Source organism: Spea bombifrons, chromosome 5 (assembly GCF_027358695.1).
Source record: "Spea bombifrons isolate aSpeBom1 chromosome 5, aSpeBom1.2.pri, whole genome shotgun sequence".
Classification (NCBI taxonomy): Eukaryota; Metazoa; Chordata; class Amphibia; order Anura; family Pelobatidae; genus Spea; species Spea bombifrons.
The window spans coordinates 5,685,288-5,701,433 of NC_071091.1; the positions used below are offsets into that span (position 1 = coordinate 5,685,288).

General features: G+C 42.5%; 1 long non-coding RNA gene across 1 annotated transcript; it reads left to right on the plus strand.

Annotated features, from left to right (window-relative positions):
• Positions 1 to 773: 773 nt before the first annotated feature.
• LOC128496357 (uncharacterized) lies at positions 774 to 1,371 on the plus strand. The gene is made up of 2 exons (XR_008354229.1): positions 774 to 822; positions 1,200 to 1,371. It is a non-coding gene; the product is annotated as an uncharacterized LOC128496357 (long non-coding RNA).
• Positions 1,372 to 16,146: the final 14,775 nt, after the last annotated feature.

Genomic DNA, 16,146 nt, shown 5'->3' on the forward strand with positions numbered 1-16,146 from the left:
TATATAGACTTAAATAAACGAGAACTTCCTTGGGTCAGCACTAAGCCTTTGACCGTCTAGTTTTAGATGATGGCCTCTTGTTCTAACACACCGCTTGATTGGAAATAAACTTCTAAACTTCTGTACTTTGTTAAATCCCTTTATGTAATTAGATGTTTCTTCTCTGAGGGCTGAGGTGGTTCTGCATGGTATAGAATCCACTCAATACGGGGGGTTTCATGAACTATACGAGAGTAACCAAGCTGCGCTAACACCAGAAGATCACTGGGGTTGGCATAGAAAGTTGGCCGGGGTAAAATGTCAACTCTGCTGTAAACTTACCTCAGTACCCGATCTCATTGAGTAAGCACTCTAAGTCTGTATGATATGCATTAACTCTCTAGATTGTAAGCTCCTTTGAGCAGGGCCCTCCTTACCTGATGTTTCTGTTAGTCAAATTGTTATGTTATATACCACTTGTTAGGTCCTGTCAACCCACTGTACAGCGCTGCGGAATATGATGGCGCTATATAAAACAATAAAAAATATGGAGGAAGGGGTGCAGTTAAGACTGCTTTGCAAATGGACATAATTATAAAGGAAGACATTCAAATAAGACATCATGATAAAGTATATTAAGAAGACGGAAATGTCTAGCGATGTACTGCCTGGAACAAAGAAGGGATTAGGGTGACGTGATGGAAACGCTATAAAGATACTCAGCAAAGGGACTTTCTGCAGGAAAAAAGCCCACGGGGCTATATTCATTTTCTTATTTTTTTAGGGACACTCTGGTGTCTCATGCCGCCCCCCGCTAATAAAGATTATATATTAAAATACTTTGTGTATATACTGTGGTTTCCATCATTTTTAAATAAAAATTTTTTTTTTATCATATAATAAGCTAAAAGTTTACTTGTGAGTAAAAAATACTGACAGCCAATAATTGTCTAACATTCTTTTATTTACTTTAATATTTCCGATCATTTTTATTTTTTGTCTGTCTTTGGCTGTTTACATTAAATTACATGTTTTATTTTCTTAAGATAAATTGTTTGTCCATTTGTAACAAATATTTAGTGTTTCAGTAAATTATACCCCCCCCAAAAGTCAATTATGTTAATTTCCACACAAAAGCATTCTTATAAATCTGAATTTTAACCAAATCTTTTCCATCTGTTTCCCTGGCTTTACTTGTATAATTTCTCTTTTTATTCCAGAAAACATTAGTACAATTTCTGCCAAGTTCTTATGGTGTCCTGGCGATATTACAGCACTGGATCATGTAATAACATCCTGATATAACTGACGATAGAAAGCTGGCGGTCCAAAACCACAAACCCCCTTCACCCCCTGAATTAACCATTAAAATATTATCCTTCAACGATAGAACGCTCTGGAAAGTTGAATGATAATAATCACTATTCTGCCTTTCGTACAGGGATGGGTGGCAAAGGGGTCCAGGGTTTATTTGCCCCCTGGGCTGTTCTGATTTAAAGACTTTGGGCCACTGTCTGAAGCTTTATTGTGTGTTTTACTTGCAGTTCCACAGATAACCACCAGGGTCCCTTCAGAAAGAATGCACTCATTGACTGTATCCTTTCTGGGTTCCTTCTATGTGCTTTAGTGTATTCCGTTCCGAATGCATTTTTAAACCAGAATGAATAATTGAGGGGCATCTTCGGGCTGGTCCTCCGGGATAAATGTTGCTGGCCCTTTCTCTTATGCTGTTTAAAATATATCTGCTTTATGTGTGGTGGACGAATGGCAATTGTAAGCCTGGAGGGGCAAACTCGGTTAAATGGCCCATTCCTACAGTCCTGTTCCGCTCATGTTTATCAGAAAACCTTTACAAATGTAAAGGATCCAGTCAGGATGCAAATGGTACATAAAGACCTTGTTATTGTAGACCCCTTGTGGATACATATAGAATTACAAGTTTAACATGAGAGAAGCTCACCTCATTCGAGTCAATGGAAGATGCAATACAGATTCCCATCACTGGGGGGAGCTGGTGCACAGGAGTATGTAAACACGAATCCAGTTACATCTGTCGAAAGTGGATTTCTTTTTCCGCTGGTGGATTTATTCCTTTGTTTTTTTTTCTTTTTCCTTGGGCAGAAAAATTGGTCACTGAGGGCTTCACCAATCATAAGGACTCTTAAAAGGTATTTATTTCTTTTTCCTATAGGTTACACCCTGTGGCTGCCAACCTCCTGCTTGGATGGATATCCCTCTACCAGGGGGACTTAGACATGGTGGGCAGGGGCAAAGATGTCCTCCCATCGGGAATGGGATGGAAGTGACTGGAGGCACTGGAAGTCTGTGTCTCCCACGATTTTTTTTTATATTTAACCCCTCGATCCCCCTGAGCAGGATATGGGGTAGAAGGCAGTAAATATGGCAATTTACCCACCCTTAGGTTCCGTTCATTACTACCCACCATGTAAAGTGTGGTGGAAGAGGGGACAATCTTCGGTCCCACTAAATTCTGACCTATTTACACCTAAATACGAATAATTTTAAGACGGATGTCTATTGAGGCAGAAGGAATCCAAGTGAATACATTAATATAAGAAACCGTAGAACTTGATGGAGTCTTTTTTTTTTTTTAGAAACCTTGACTGTTTTCTGATATTCAGCGCACAACGGGTTAATGAAATGATGGAAATCGGAATAAGCTGTCGTTGTCGGCGGGGACGGGAGATTTTAGGAAGTCACATCGGATTGTATCAGGGCAGGCACTGGAAGTGACAGCGGGTTCTGGCCTCTGGACTGCCGCTCGCCCCATCAAACGTCTCTGTCACTTCCATGACGATTACAGTAACCAGTCTGGTATTTTGTGACAGCCGCGGCTTTAACATTACGCCTTCTTAATTGAACGTGTCGTTAAGAGTCGAGGTCACGGCAAGCTGCATATTCTCTGTTAGCAGTAATGTATGTGACCTCATTGTTAACGCATTAGTATAATATTAGTATCTTTATTGGTATATTGAACTGTATACTGCGTTTAGTATCATGCATGAACCAGCAGCCAGGCAGAGGTGGCCTTTGGTTATTAAATATGTGTTTGATTACAGCAGGGTGAGCCTATTTGTTACCCCATCAAGGCTCTGGGGGTTATGATTCCGCCCTGTCTAGTCGCCCGTTTCTCCTGCTGTAAACACCCAAACCGTAATCAGTCGTTGGTCTTGTATTAGATTCAGGAGCCGTATGTCTATCCCGCGCATGTTTACATTCCCTCGCTGTATCAGTCTCTATTAGACATGTCCACGCCGTGTTTTTGCTGCGTTCGTTTTTTTGGGCAACGGATTTCGTTTCCTGGCTGTTCGTTTCGGATGAAATTCTGAGGTCTTTTTTAATTTGGAACGGCATTCGGGTTGCGTTCCCATAGGAGGAGATCCCTGACACCTTCTGGACTCACCTTTCATTATAGAAACGAACCCCCTTCCCAAGTTAGGACCGTCGAAGAGGTGCAGTAGCAGTAGTAGTAGTAGCAGGGCACTGGGCCTGGGCAAGCGGACACTGGCAGATGATAGGCAGATGCAGCCCCGTGGAGCAGGAGTGAATTTCCACAATATTATATATATTACACATATTATATTGTCACCAATATTTTTTTACCAATGAAGAACTGGCATAAATGGGCAACTTGTAAACAAATCCTCGGCTCTTTTGGAATTCGGTTTCGTTTGTTTTGTCGGAGATCACGCTCATTTTCGTTGATCCCTACAAACTCACAAAAAAGGCAAATTTGTTTGCCTTTTTCAAAATCTTGTTAAAAATAAAGGAATGCACAAGTCTAGTCTCTACCACTACGGCTGGGAGGCTGTTCTACTTATCTACCGCCCTCACCTATTCCTTACATTACATCTACATAACTTCATCAACGGCACCTTCCTACTACATCCCGAGAGAATGACCCCCCCCTCATTTCAACTGCCCCCAGGATTTAGTGTTGAGGGTTTATTTTATCTCGGGTCACTGTTAAGAATTGTACCTGTGTTCTGATTGGCCCGGAGATTTTGGGCCCTGGCCCGGAGACCCAGAGAAGCGCTGCGTGTCCTGGAGTCTCCGGGGGGCAAAACACGGAGGTTTCCCAAAAATGGGTATCAGTGTCACGGCAAACCATCTCTTATCCCCTCTCTCCACCCTACCGAGTCCTCCATGGAACATTTACACAACAGTCTCTTCTATGAATGGGTTTCATAAGTAATACTATGGAGCATTTAATGTAGAACACCACCATCTAGTGTTTACCAATCCAATTTTTGTAACCCTTTTATGACAAAGCCTGTACACATAGGGCTTACAATACATTGCCCTTAAGGGGTTAACATTCATTGTTTGGGATGGTTCCCAGGATTATTAATGGTTTGGTGCCACTGGACATAAAAGCATGGAGGGAAGCTGTCTTATTTTTTATTGTTGGCGGGTTAGGTTGTGGTATTACCTCTAGGAGAAGTTGCAGCTCCAGAGCTGCAGCGCAATGCCCCTTTCGTGATCTAGTTTTCACGTCACTGATTGGCCCTTCAAAGCAGCCAATCAGCAACAGGAAAGCACTCCCTTTTGAAATCCTTTGCTAGGTGCCCCCCTAGACCCCTTGCCGAGGCAGCTCTGGAGCTGAGTGGTGGCTGAACTCATCCCCTGCATGGGAAATAGCGGTGCGAGAGGGGCAAGTGGGGGGATTCTACAGGATCCCCCCATTCATGTGCCGTGGAGACCACTCAGCTATCATATATATTAAAGCGCATATGACGGTGCCGTTAATGACCGGAATGGCCTTTAGTCCTTGGTCCCCCTGCATTATTCTCTACGCAGATCTCCGGGGAAGTTAAAAGTAATCGGAAAGGGCAGATTTATAACCTTGTTTTTCTTTCAAGGTCAATAAACAAGTCAGAGCTCAAAGGGAAACCCACACCTGGGCGCAGCCGCGCATGTCTGGTTAGGCTGCTGATTAGGTGAATCTCCCAAGAGGGGGCAGAGACCAGGCAGGTGACGGGGGCAGGGAGGCAGCTGAGCCGAGGATGGGAGCAGGTGAGCGAGTGTCACAAAGAGAGAAGAGCAGAGTAAGGGTCTATATATATATATATATATATATATATATATATATATATATATACACATATACATACAGACACATAAACACACACACGCATACTTGCCACATTTCCATCGTCCCTTCTGTATGTTCCCTGTGGCTTCCTCGCTGTGCTGGGCGCCCGGAAATGACATCACTTCTCAGCGCGCTGTGTCTGTGAGGTAAGATTCTTGCCAGGCGTCACGGACCCGATTGGATCACCGCTTTAGGGGAGAGATGAGAGGTATGCGCCCGTTGCAACGCCTAGGGCCCTGGGGAATCGCTCCTTGTGCTCCATGGCCCTGGGAGAAAGGGATACAAAATGGGAGAATGCAGATAGAGGGAGAGAAAGGTTTATATGGAAAAGGAGGAAAGCCTTCAGGGGAGGCTGAAGAGTAGGAGGGGAAAACAATATGATAAGAAAGAAGAGCATGGAAAATTGGTGAATGGAGGGAGAAGAGAAGGCACTGGGACTGATCTCCCCAGAATACGCAGAAAACATGAAATAAATGAAATAAAAAAGAAAACATCCTCCCAGCTAATAAAGGAACTCAGCTGATTTCCATTGTTAAATAACGGGGCTTTCAGCCGCAACAATAGCCCTCGAAATCTATTCGAATTCAGTTAAAAATGGGCACCTTTTATTTGTCGCAACAATACGAAAAAAAAAAATCCAAATATTAAAAATCACTGTATTTTTCAGAAAACCATACATTGCAGTGTGTGCCATGTCCGTGCACTTATACCTGCGCCTGATACAGAGAGGCTTTTTTATTTTTTTGAAAAAAAGAAATGTAATTTTGAATTGATTTCATAGTCTGCTCTCCCACGGCGAGTAATATCTTTTATTTCTCACGTCCCTCTGGTAACGGATCATAACACGTGTAGAGCTTCATCATGAAAGGTAGAGCTAAAGTCAGTTTTTCTTGTGTTATATTGATTCTTTGTTTAAAGGGGAAATCCAGTGGCGGAACTACCGGGGTCGCAGGGGTCGCGACTGCGACCGGGCCCTGAAGTTTTGCCAGTCAGGGGGGCCCAAGGGGTGCCGAGCGGTTGCTGAAAACGACCGCTCGGCAACTCTTGGGCCCCCCTGACTGACAGAAATCCAGGACGCTGCTGCTGCCGCCGCCGCCGCCGGCTGCCTCAGCGCTGCCCAGAGTGCAGTGTTGGGAGCGTGAGGCGTTTGTCTCGGGTGCCGGCGCTGACGTCATATGCCGGCGCTCAGCAGTGAAGCGCCGGCACCCGAGACAAATGCCTCACGCTCCCAACACAGGAGTTGACGGTAAGTGACCTACAAAGGGGGGGTAGGGAGGGAGTGGGTAGATCGTGAGAAGGGGGGGTAGGGAGGGAGAGGGTAGATCGTGAGAAGGGGGGGGTAGGGAGGGTAGATTGTGAGAAGGGGGGTAGGGAGGGAGAGGGTAGATTGTGAGAAGGGGGGGTAGGCAGGGAGAGGGTAGATTGTGAGAAAGGGGGTATGGAGGCAGAGGGTAGATCGTGAGAAGGGGGGTTAGGGAGGGAGAGGGGAGACTGTGAGAAGGGGGGTAGGGAGGGAGAGGGGAGATTGTGAGAAAGGGGGTAGGGAGGGAGAGGGGAGACTGTGAGAAAGGGGGTAGGGAGGGAGAGGGGAGATCGTGAGAAAGGGATAGATGGGTTGGGGGTGGGGGGGCCCTTAACAGATTCTCGCACCGGGGCCCTGAGGTTTCTAGTTACGCCCCTGGGGAAATCCTACCAGATTTTTTTGTATTACTAGTATCAGATAAAAAAAAAAAGTAACATTTTCAAAAATATTGCACTATTTTCTTTTTAAAACAGTTATAGTTTTTACATAATATAATGTTTCCAGGCACTATGAGTTCTTGTTCTGTTATCTGATCCCCAATCTACTAGACAAGCCCCCAGACGCCTTATGATACTGCCTGTGGGAAACAAAAGAATGGCTTGGTCTTAATCTTACACTGGGACACTGTGACTAATTATAGTCTATGGAGGAACGGACTTCATTAGCATTGCCATAAAGCATCAGCTCAGTGTGGTGTATAATATGACTAATGACCTCCAGGTCTGCAGATAACAGGGAATTTATTGGGACAAAATGAGATAAAACCAGGTTATCTTCCTATACTCTAAGAGTGATGTCTCTTACATATCACCCCTTACTACATTTTATCCTAATACTCGGGGGAGGGCTGGCACCTTCTGTATGCAGGAAAAACCAAGTGGCCCCATTAGCTCCACGACCCTGGTAACTAACATACACACACACACACACATGCTAACACATACACATATTAACACACACATACTCCAACACTAACATACACGCTAATGCTAAAGCACACTCTCTCCAACACACACTTACACCTTCATGCTGACACACACACACATTCATTTATACTAACACACACAATCATGCTAACGCACTCCCTCTCATACACTGTTCATATAACATGGCGTACCCGTCTCCGTGAGTGCCGGCTCTTTGTGAAAAATTTGGGCTGCTCTGAAGCGTAATTGCCCCCCCCTGCTCCCCCAGGCCAGCTGCCCCTGCTTGCACTTCTTTAACTTTGTAGTGTGTAGTTAAATGCTAAAGCAGCGACAGACACTTTCTGCTTCAAAGCTGTGAGATTTCAAATCGGGTTGTTCATTTTTCCATCATACTTCTGGAAAAAATCTGTAGGATATGTATGGAAGAAGTCTGCGTAGCTCTTCCACGCTGGCAGGTATACGACACTGCTGGAGGGTTACAAGATGTCACTTTAACAGCATGGATGCAGACGACTGAGCATATGTGTGAGTTATGTCATTGGGATGACATAGAATAACATGTGGCATAAGCTTTTGGTATTTCAGAGAGTCAGATGGTCAGTGGCTTCGATGTAATGCAAGGAAGTTTTACTTTACTGGAAGGGGGTAGATAAGTGGAACAGCCTCTCAACAGAAGCGGTAGAATTTAACACAGTGATCGTATTTAAACATGGCCGAATGGGTCTGTTCCAATTCTGTGTTTCTAAACCTAAATCTGTTAAATATCTGGGAATATACCGTATATATATATGACTTTTTAGATACAGTGCAAAACACTTTGTTGACCTGGTGACTCAAACTCCACCTGTGGCGCGGTATTTAATAATCCTTTCAAATGCATGATATACATACAGTGAAAAGTGTAAGCTGTTTGTATTTGTTATTAACTGACTAAAAACACAAGACTTATTCGACCTTGAATTGTAAAACACTTGCTCAGGTTGTAATATTTCTGCCGCAAGATGTTTAAATAGAATTAAAAAGCAATGAGCTGAAGTGGACACTTGGTGGCGCTGTGTGCGCACGCTTCCGATGGCTACCTACGGCTTCTTACTCTCGGTTCGGAGACTAAGGTGTCGCATAAAACTCATTGAAATCCTTAAGTGGCTGAACCTGTCAAAGTGTGAAGAAATGTTGGTAATTATGCACATCCATAAAATCAGCGGGTCTAATGCACCGGAAATAAATAATCCAGGGACTGCTCTATAAATTATTAGAATAATGTTACCCGTGACCGCTGTACAAGGCAGGGGTCTCTAATATCTTTGTATTTATCGTTCTCACTGTACCTTCCCTATTCTGTACCTTGATGTTCTGCTGTACAGTGCTGAGTAGGAAGCCTTTACTTAACATGGACTCATCTTACAGCAATTCACATTTACGTTGCCGGCGACATGATGTTCGTTGATACATCAAGGCTCCAAGGGACACTCCAGCCATCGTATGCACTTTAATCCCAGAAGTTCCTAAGTATGACCATGGCAAACCTAAGTCGGGGGGGCGGTCCAGCTGATGTCAAGGGGAGGTGTCGATGATGTCAGGGGCGTTCGCGGAAAACACCCCCATTTAAAGTGGAAATGGGCGACGAGTGGGCATGTGAAGACCCCCCGTGACCCGAAGGATTCTGGTGTTGACCCGGAGAACCAGAGACGCAGCGCTTGTCTCAAACCTGGAGAGTTCCCAAGTATGGCCATGGTACACGCATGGTATTCTCACCGCCAGCCAGCCTTAGTGCTGGCACTCACTCGAGTTCCTAGGGGTCTAATGAGACCCCACTGCGCATGCGGTAGACTTGTGCATTCAGATTCTTGCAAACGTGCATTTTTAACGCATTCTGCTTAAGTTGTGCATTTGTATGAATCTCTAAAAACCAAGGAGGGACCACCCCCAAAAAACGAATTAAAATTAACACGGAACCTTCACATATTCGTTATCCATTTGTTCATTAGTTTTTCAGTTTCGGCTCCTCGCCCTTCCTCTCCTTAACTTTACCTGCCTCACATTTTGCCAACAGTCAGTTATTGTTTATTTCATTTCTATTGGAGTAGTCATTTAGAAAATATTGCAAAAAATTTTGTTTTGAAAATGAATGCACCAAAAACCAAACCAAAAAATGTGTCCAAAGTACTTTTATTTGCACTATTGGAGGCACTATATGGTACATCAGACAGTCCCTTTAAAAGCAGGTTTTTTTTCCCGATTTTAAAAGCTGTTAAAGAACAAGATTTCACGTTTTTTAGAACTCTCTAACCCGTGAACAATCCACGTCAAATATTTTCATCTCGTCAAAATCTCGAATACCCAACGCATTCCTGACTCAAAGCAATTAATGTCTCGCGGCTGACCGAAACAGATGATAATAAACATAAAAGCCAGTGGAGTAATAATAACTAACAGCGGTGTCCTGTGATAAAATCTTTAATTAAAGGTAATGTGAAAAAAAAAATATATAAGCAAACATTCTGTGTACCGAGAACAGCATCCCTGGGCGCTCTGATGCAGGACTAGTCGCTGGTTTTATGGGTAATGAGAGTCCTTTTTCTGAACCTCTGCTTCACAACTGACTGCTGATCTCAATTACTTTCTACACCTTTCGTAACATCGGCCGGTCTCCTCGCTCTCTTGTATTCAAAGAACGCAGAGACTTTAAAGGGGCAGCCATGCCAAAAATTCCCATTTCGCGGGACAGTGTTTTTTTTCGCCGCTGCTCCCGGCTTTCTGCCTTCCTGGTGCTGAAGCAAAAAGGTTAGGAGATTCTATAAGTTCAAAACTTCAAGTAAAAAATAAACTTAAAATGTTATTAAAAGTAAAGAAAAAGTTCCTTTCAATAGACCATGCTTTCTCTACCGGTCACTAAATGCAGAGCTTCTACTGGTAGCTCCATGTATAAAGTGGATATGGAGGCAAAAGGTGATTATTGTTGACTTTATTTGCATGCGCCTACCCAGAATCCCTTGTGGTTGTGGCAGCACCATGAGATTTCTGAGGGAAAAACAAGCCTTCTGGCATGTCTGCTGTCTGTAGATGAGTGTTTAATAATACTTCTACTACCCCTTAATTTTAAGTGGAAGGGTTTCCATCACCTTTACTCACCATAACTTATGTAATTGATATTTCTCGTGATACCCCAAGAGCACGAGAAATTCTCATTCTCGTTCACTCTCTCTCATGCTCCACAGACATAACTCGGTGTGACCCTCTGCCAAGAAGTCGATGATTGCCATGATGTCCTCTCCCCAATCCTCTAATGGGGGTAGAGCACGCGTCCGCAAGCACTGTCGTTTTACCCTCACTTCTATCTGGGGCAATGTGCCGGCGATTGCAGTGATGTCCTCTCACCTGAAATGGACGTAGCCAGGCGTGAACTTCTGCCAAAACTGCAGAGCTTGCTCTTATGTCCTTTCCCCAATCCTCCAATCACTATATATATATAGTTTTAGTTATACAATAATATATACCTGGATACAGAATTCAATAGCGCAAAATGAAAACCCTTTAAAAAACACGATTCCTTAAAAAAGATTTTTTTACTTACAATCACCAATGTATAACACTGTGTAATTAAAACCCGGCCATATGCATCCCGCTTACTCACAAAGTTAGAAACATCTCATCATTACCCCTGTTAATGTACAAATAATAAAAGCAAGCCCTAGCAGAACGATCCATATGATGTCTTCAATTATCTTTTCTTATACGTAAAAGGATGGTAACCTCGGGATTAATGTTAACCATTCGCTATTTACAATTCTGGCAATCTATTCAGCTTTGTAACGTAACGATAATGACTCCGTATTTATTTTGATGGGATGGTTGCATGATATATGTACACGCTGGGAATACCTACCTAGGTACATAAGATTGAAATTGAATTCTGTTCGGTTACTACTGCTACTTTTTTTTTTAACCCCAAATCCATGCCCTTTTATACATTGAATGATCCTTTTGTAGTGGTTTATTTCTACTCTTTCATTCACAGATTTACTTTGTAATGTGACTGATCCATTTTTGGAGTGGAAGAGAGAAGGGAGTGAAGCGTGATGCAACTCTACTCCCGTGACCCGGAGTTTCCCCGCAGTGACCTGGAGACCCAGGCAGGTTAATCACCCCCATGGGCTTTAGATATTTTTTACGGGAAGAGGACATCACTGTAAGCGCTTGCCCCAATCATATTGCCCCAAGTTGAAGTGAGGGCAAGATGACGGTGCTTGCAGTGATGTCCTCTCCCGATTGGGGGATTTGGGAGAGGATGTCACTGCAAATTCAACAATTTTGGTGGAAGTTCACACTGGGTTGTGTCCAATTGGGGGGGGGGGCTGGCATCACGTCACCACAAGTGCCGCCACATTGCCCCATATTGGCTGTAGCTCACGCCTGGTTATGTTTGCGGACATGCAGACAAAGATAGAAGATAGACATTGAAGAGTGAAGAGAAGGAAGACATGATATGAAAGTGGATGGGATGCTTACAGTCATTTTAATGCATGGAACGCCATCGAGTAACTGTACATACACATTTACACATGTGTATACCTCTGGCAAAATTCCATGTTAAACAGCGGTTGATAGTTTAATTAATTAAAAGTATAGTATAATTAATTAAAAACAAAACTCCCAGATGCTTCACACCTCTGAGTTAATTAACATTTGCTCTTCTTGTCATAATAACATCACATATACAGGACCAATTAGTGACTTATCTGTCTACTTTCCACTCACAGTGTCGCATTTTGATGTCTTTTCTTTTTGTATACTTGTGTATTCATGTGTTGTTTCAGCTTCATTTGAGTAACTACACCTGAAGGGGGGACCCCAGAGTCCTGAAAGTTTGCGTTAAATACTTCAAGGCATCGTTTATACTTCGCTGCTCTGATTTTTTATTACTGCCTTGATGCTATAATAGAATAAAATGTACATTCCTCTAATAATCTGTTGGTATTTGTTCATAGCTGCCAACAGTTACATATATGATGGTCCAGTCATGTAGAGCAGGGCAACTGTCACTGGTTCAAGAGCGAAGGGGGGAGAGAAAGGCTGCATCCCAAATATTTATGGGGTTACTGTCTGGGTTTGACCTGGCACCTCTGGGTAAAGTGCTGATTCCTTGGGTCTCCGAGTCACTCTCCTCGTTCTCTGGGGCAGGGGAGGTGCTTTCTGGGTTTAGCCCCACCCTTTTTATGGTTAACCATGTCCGTCACATTCTTAACCACACCCCATCACATGGATAGCCTCACTTTCATGTATGGTTAGCTCTGCCCCTCGTGAAGCCACTCCCTCAGATGAGGAAGAGCCCCTGGTAGCCTAAGTACCCAGATATGTGCATGCAGTAGTCCATGCACGTATAGTATACCCAGCAGCAGACAAAAAGTACTAAACACACATTCAGTACTAAACACCGGACACATGAAACTTAAATATTAAGTTGTTCTGTATTTTCTTAATTTTTTTTATTATTTTGACTTAGCTATTAGACTTGCCATTTTTCATCGCACTCTAGAACATATCTATAGCCTAACAAGTAAAATGATGCGGTTTGACGCAGACTGTTTTCCGTAAAGCATTGTCATAGCTCGTTTCTGAAATTACCAGTAAGAGAATTGCATAATTCTCCTTCTAAATGACTTCAGTGTTCATAAACTTTAAAGTAAGAAAAAAAAAAATTCCAATTAATTTTAAATCCGAGATAAGGGATATTTGTTTCCTGTTACATAAATGTTCATTAAACGTGCAGCCAGTCGTCGTATCATTTGGCACAGCACGCTCCTGATAAATTCAAATTAATTCCGAAAGTGTAATACATATATATTAGTGCCCTGAGGTTTCTTCATTATGTCAGACTGTTAGACATTAGCGATGTTAGAATTTATAGGCAAATTAGAAGTCCAATTTAGCTAAAATATAAAGCTCGCCGTAGACTGGAAAGGCAGAGAAGTGTATAATAATCACATATTATGTTAACTATGGCGTGTTATCACTCGTGGGCGAAAACCGCTGCTGCTCGTGGAAAGAACGCTTCATCTTGGCCGAGATCGTTTGTAGACTCCTGTGAAGGCGCCGTATGTGATGTTTCTATAATCTATACAGTTTGCTGACCTCCCGCGGTATAAACAGCATGCAATGAAAGGCAGAATCTGTATAACACAAAGCACGTCATCTGTATGGCCGGCTTTACTCTTATAGGTTTGTGAGTCCCCAGCAAGGGCCCCAAACACCCTCTTTCTCCCCCCCCGCCATCTAGGTACCCTGCGTCACGCCATTCCCTGATGATCTGGGTAAAGGGAGCTCCAGACTCCTAGCGGTTTGTAACTTTTTTGTCACATTGATAGTAGGTAGTTTACTGAGATTAACCTCAATTTAGGCCTTTCTATTTTAAGGAGACGCTGAAAGAAACAACCAGGAAGAGGAGGGGGTCTCCCAGGTCTCTGTGAGAGGGTAGAAGGAAGCACAATACTCTGCGAGAGAGGAAAGAAGCACAGGGGTTTGCGAGAGGGACGAAGAAAGCACAGGGCTCTGCGAGAAGGAAGAAAAAAGCACAGGGCTCTGTGCGAGGGAAGAAAGAAGCAAAGGGCTCTGTGAGAGAGTGCAATACTTTAAGGGAGGCAAGAAGGCAGCATAATATTCTGCGGGAGGGAAGAAGGAAGCACAAGGCTCCGCGGGAGCAAAGAAGGAAGGACAATACTTTATGGGAGGCAAAAAGGCAGTACAATACTCTGCAGAAGGGAAAAAGGAAGCACATGGCTCTGCTGGAGGGAAGTAGGAAGCACAATACTCTATGGGAGGCAAGAGGGTAGCACAAGACTCTGCTTGGGGGAAGAAAGAAGACATAGGGGTTTGCAGGAGGGGAGAAGGATGCACAGGGCTCTGTGCGAGGGGAAAAAAGAAGCACAATACAATATGGGAGGCAAAAAGGCAGCACGGGGAGGGAAGAAAGAATAAATGGGAACAGGGGATATGATAACCTTCTAAAAATGCAGTTGGCGCGGTTGTTAATTGTTAACAGCGGTAGGCTGATTGAAATGTGGACACTCACTAGAAGTAAAAAGATGCACTCAAATTGCATATCTCTGCGATACATTAGTTGGTGGTTAACCAGCCGATAAACGGGAGGAACTGCGTTCAAACCCAGCTAGAAACCAAAAAAAAATGTAAATGTGTATTACAAGGCAACAAAGTGTTAAACACAAGACAGAATTGTTATTTATGGTGAAAGCAGTAAAGATATAAAATTCGCTACCTATAGAGGGGGTTCGGCCAAATGCAGTTGAAATGTGCGGGTGTCTTTTTAGTGAAGACCAAAAGCATAAAAATATTATGCTACCCTTACAGTGCCAGGACCGCTAAGTCATCTCCAGTCCGGCCCTGGCGAGGACAAACATGAAAAGTTTTATAAATTAACATAAACGCATGTTGATTCTAGAGGAAATCTAGAATAATTGAATAGGTGAATACTTTTTTTTCCTAGCAAAATATTGATTTAACATGTTTTTTTGTGTTCATTGCGCATCATTATAGCTTTGTCAGCACAGTACTATCTTTGTATATTTTGTATATTTTTTTATATATATATTTGAAGATTTTATTGCTTAAATTATAAAAGTTACATCTTATTATGCTGTTGTATATTGTAGACAAAATTATTCATATTGGTCTGGCCTTTAAAAACCTTTAAAAACAAGAAAAATACTAAATCCCAAAGTACAATATTTGAGAGAATTGTAGAACATAATTTTCTCAAACAATAAAATATAGTAATTGACGTGGCTCCTGCTTAGAAGAACTCACAATCTAGTTGTTTTTTTCAATTTTTTTTTTTTTTGAAAAAAATTGTCTAAAAACTGCCAACCGTCTGGGCTATTTATAAAAAATGGAAATTATATTCTCTATGCAGGAATTTGAAGCTTCCGGCTAATGATGTTGAAACCATTTACATCGCATTTCTTTGACACGAATGTTAATGCGGCCATTATCCAAATGTTACCTTTTGCGCTATTTTCATGACTTCTGCTTCTGTTTTTTAAAGGTGAGACGCTGTGCATCGCGTCGAGATAATCCTTTCCAATAGGAAAAAACAAGAGCCACCGAAGATGAAAGTAATTATTAGAGTAAACATCTCGCAGGATTCAGCTTCAAGTCCTGGTCATTTCCAAACTGTTCCATTTATTGAAACTCCAGGGTTTATACATTTATACTTTTATACATTTATACATTATAATACGAATTCAGAGCAAACATGATAGCATAAAAAAATAAAACTTTGAATGAAATTTTAAAATTACTTGTTTTTCTTATTTATTTTCTTTTGCATTTCAAGGAAATAGCCTGTCCTGTCCACATTGCAGGCTACTTTCTATTTCTCCTCTCAGTTCATTATTCTAGAGACAAACTGACAGCATGAGTTTGTTGTTAGTGCAAAATTGGAAAGAGCCAAGCTGGGGTTTTTTGCCTTCTTTTGGATCAACAGCAACAAATTAACAGATATATGAAAGGCTGAACTATATAACTAGCTGCACCTAAGTTATTATGGTGTGACTCATGATATAAATCTGCTCCCCGTATCCTCTAGACGACTGTCAATCATCCCGGTGGCGGGGAGATGTTGAATTCTGCTCACATCCGCCATCTTGGATCTTTGATCCCGCTCCAGGACACTAGTTTATGGGACTTGTCCACAAAGACATGACAGCATGTGAGATTTTAGATTTGGGTACCTTAATAAATTACACCATGACACTGACACGTCCTAGACTTGTACATCAAAAATACTTAAGGCACATTTTTATTTT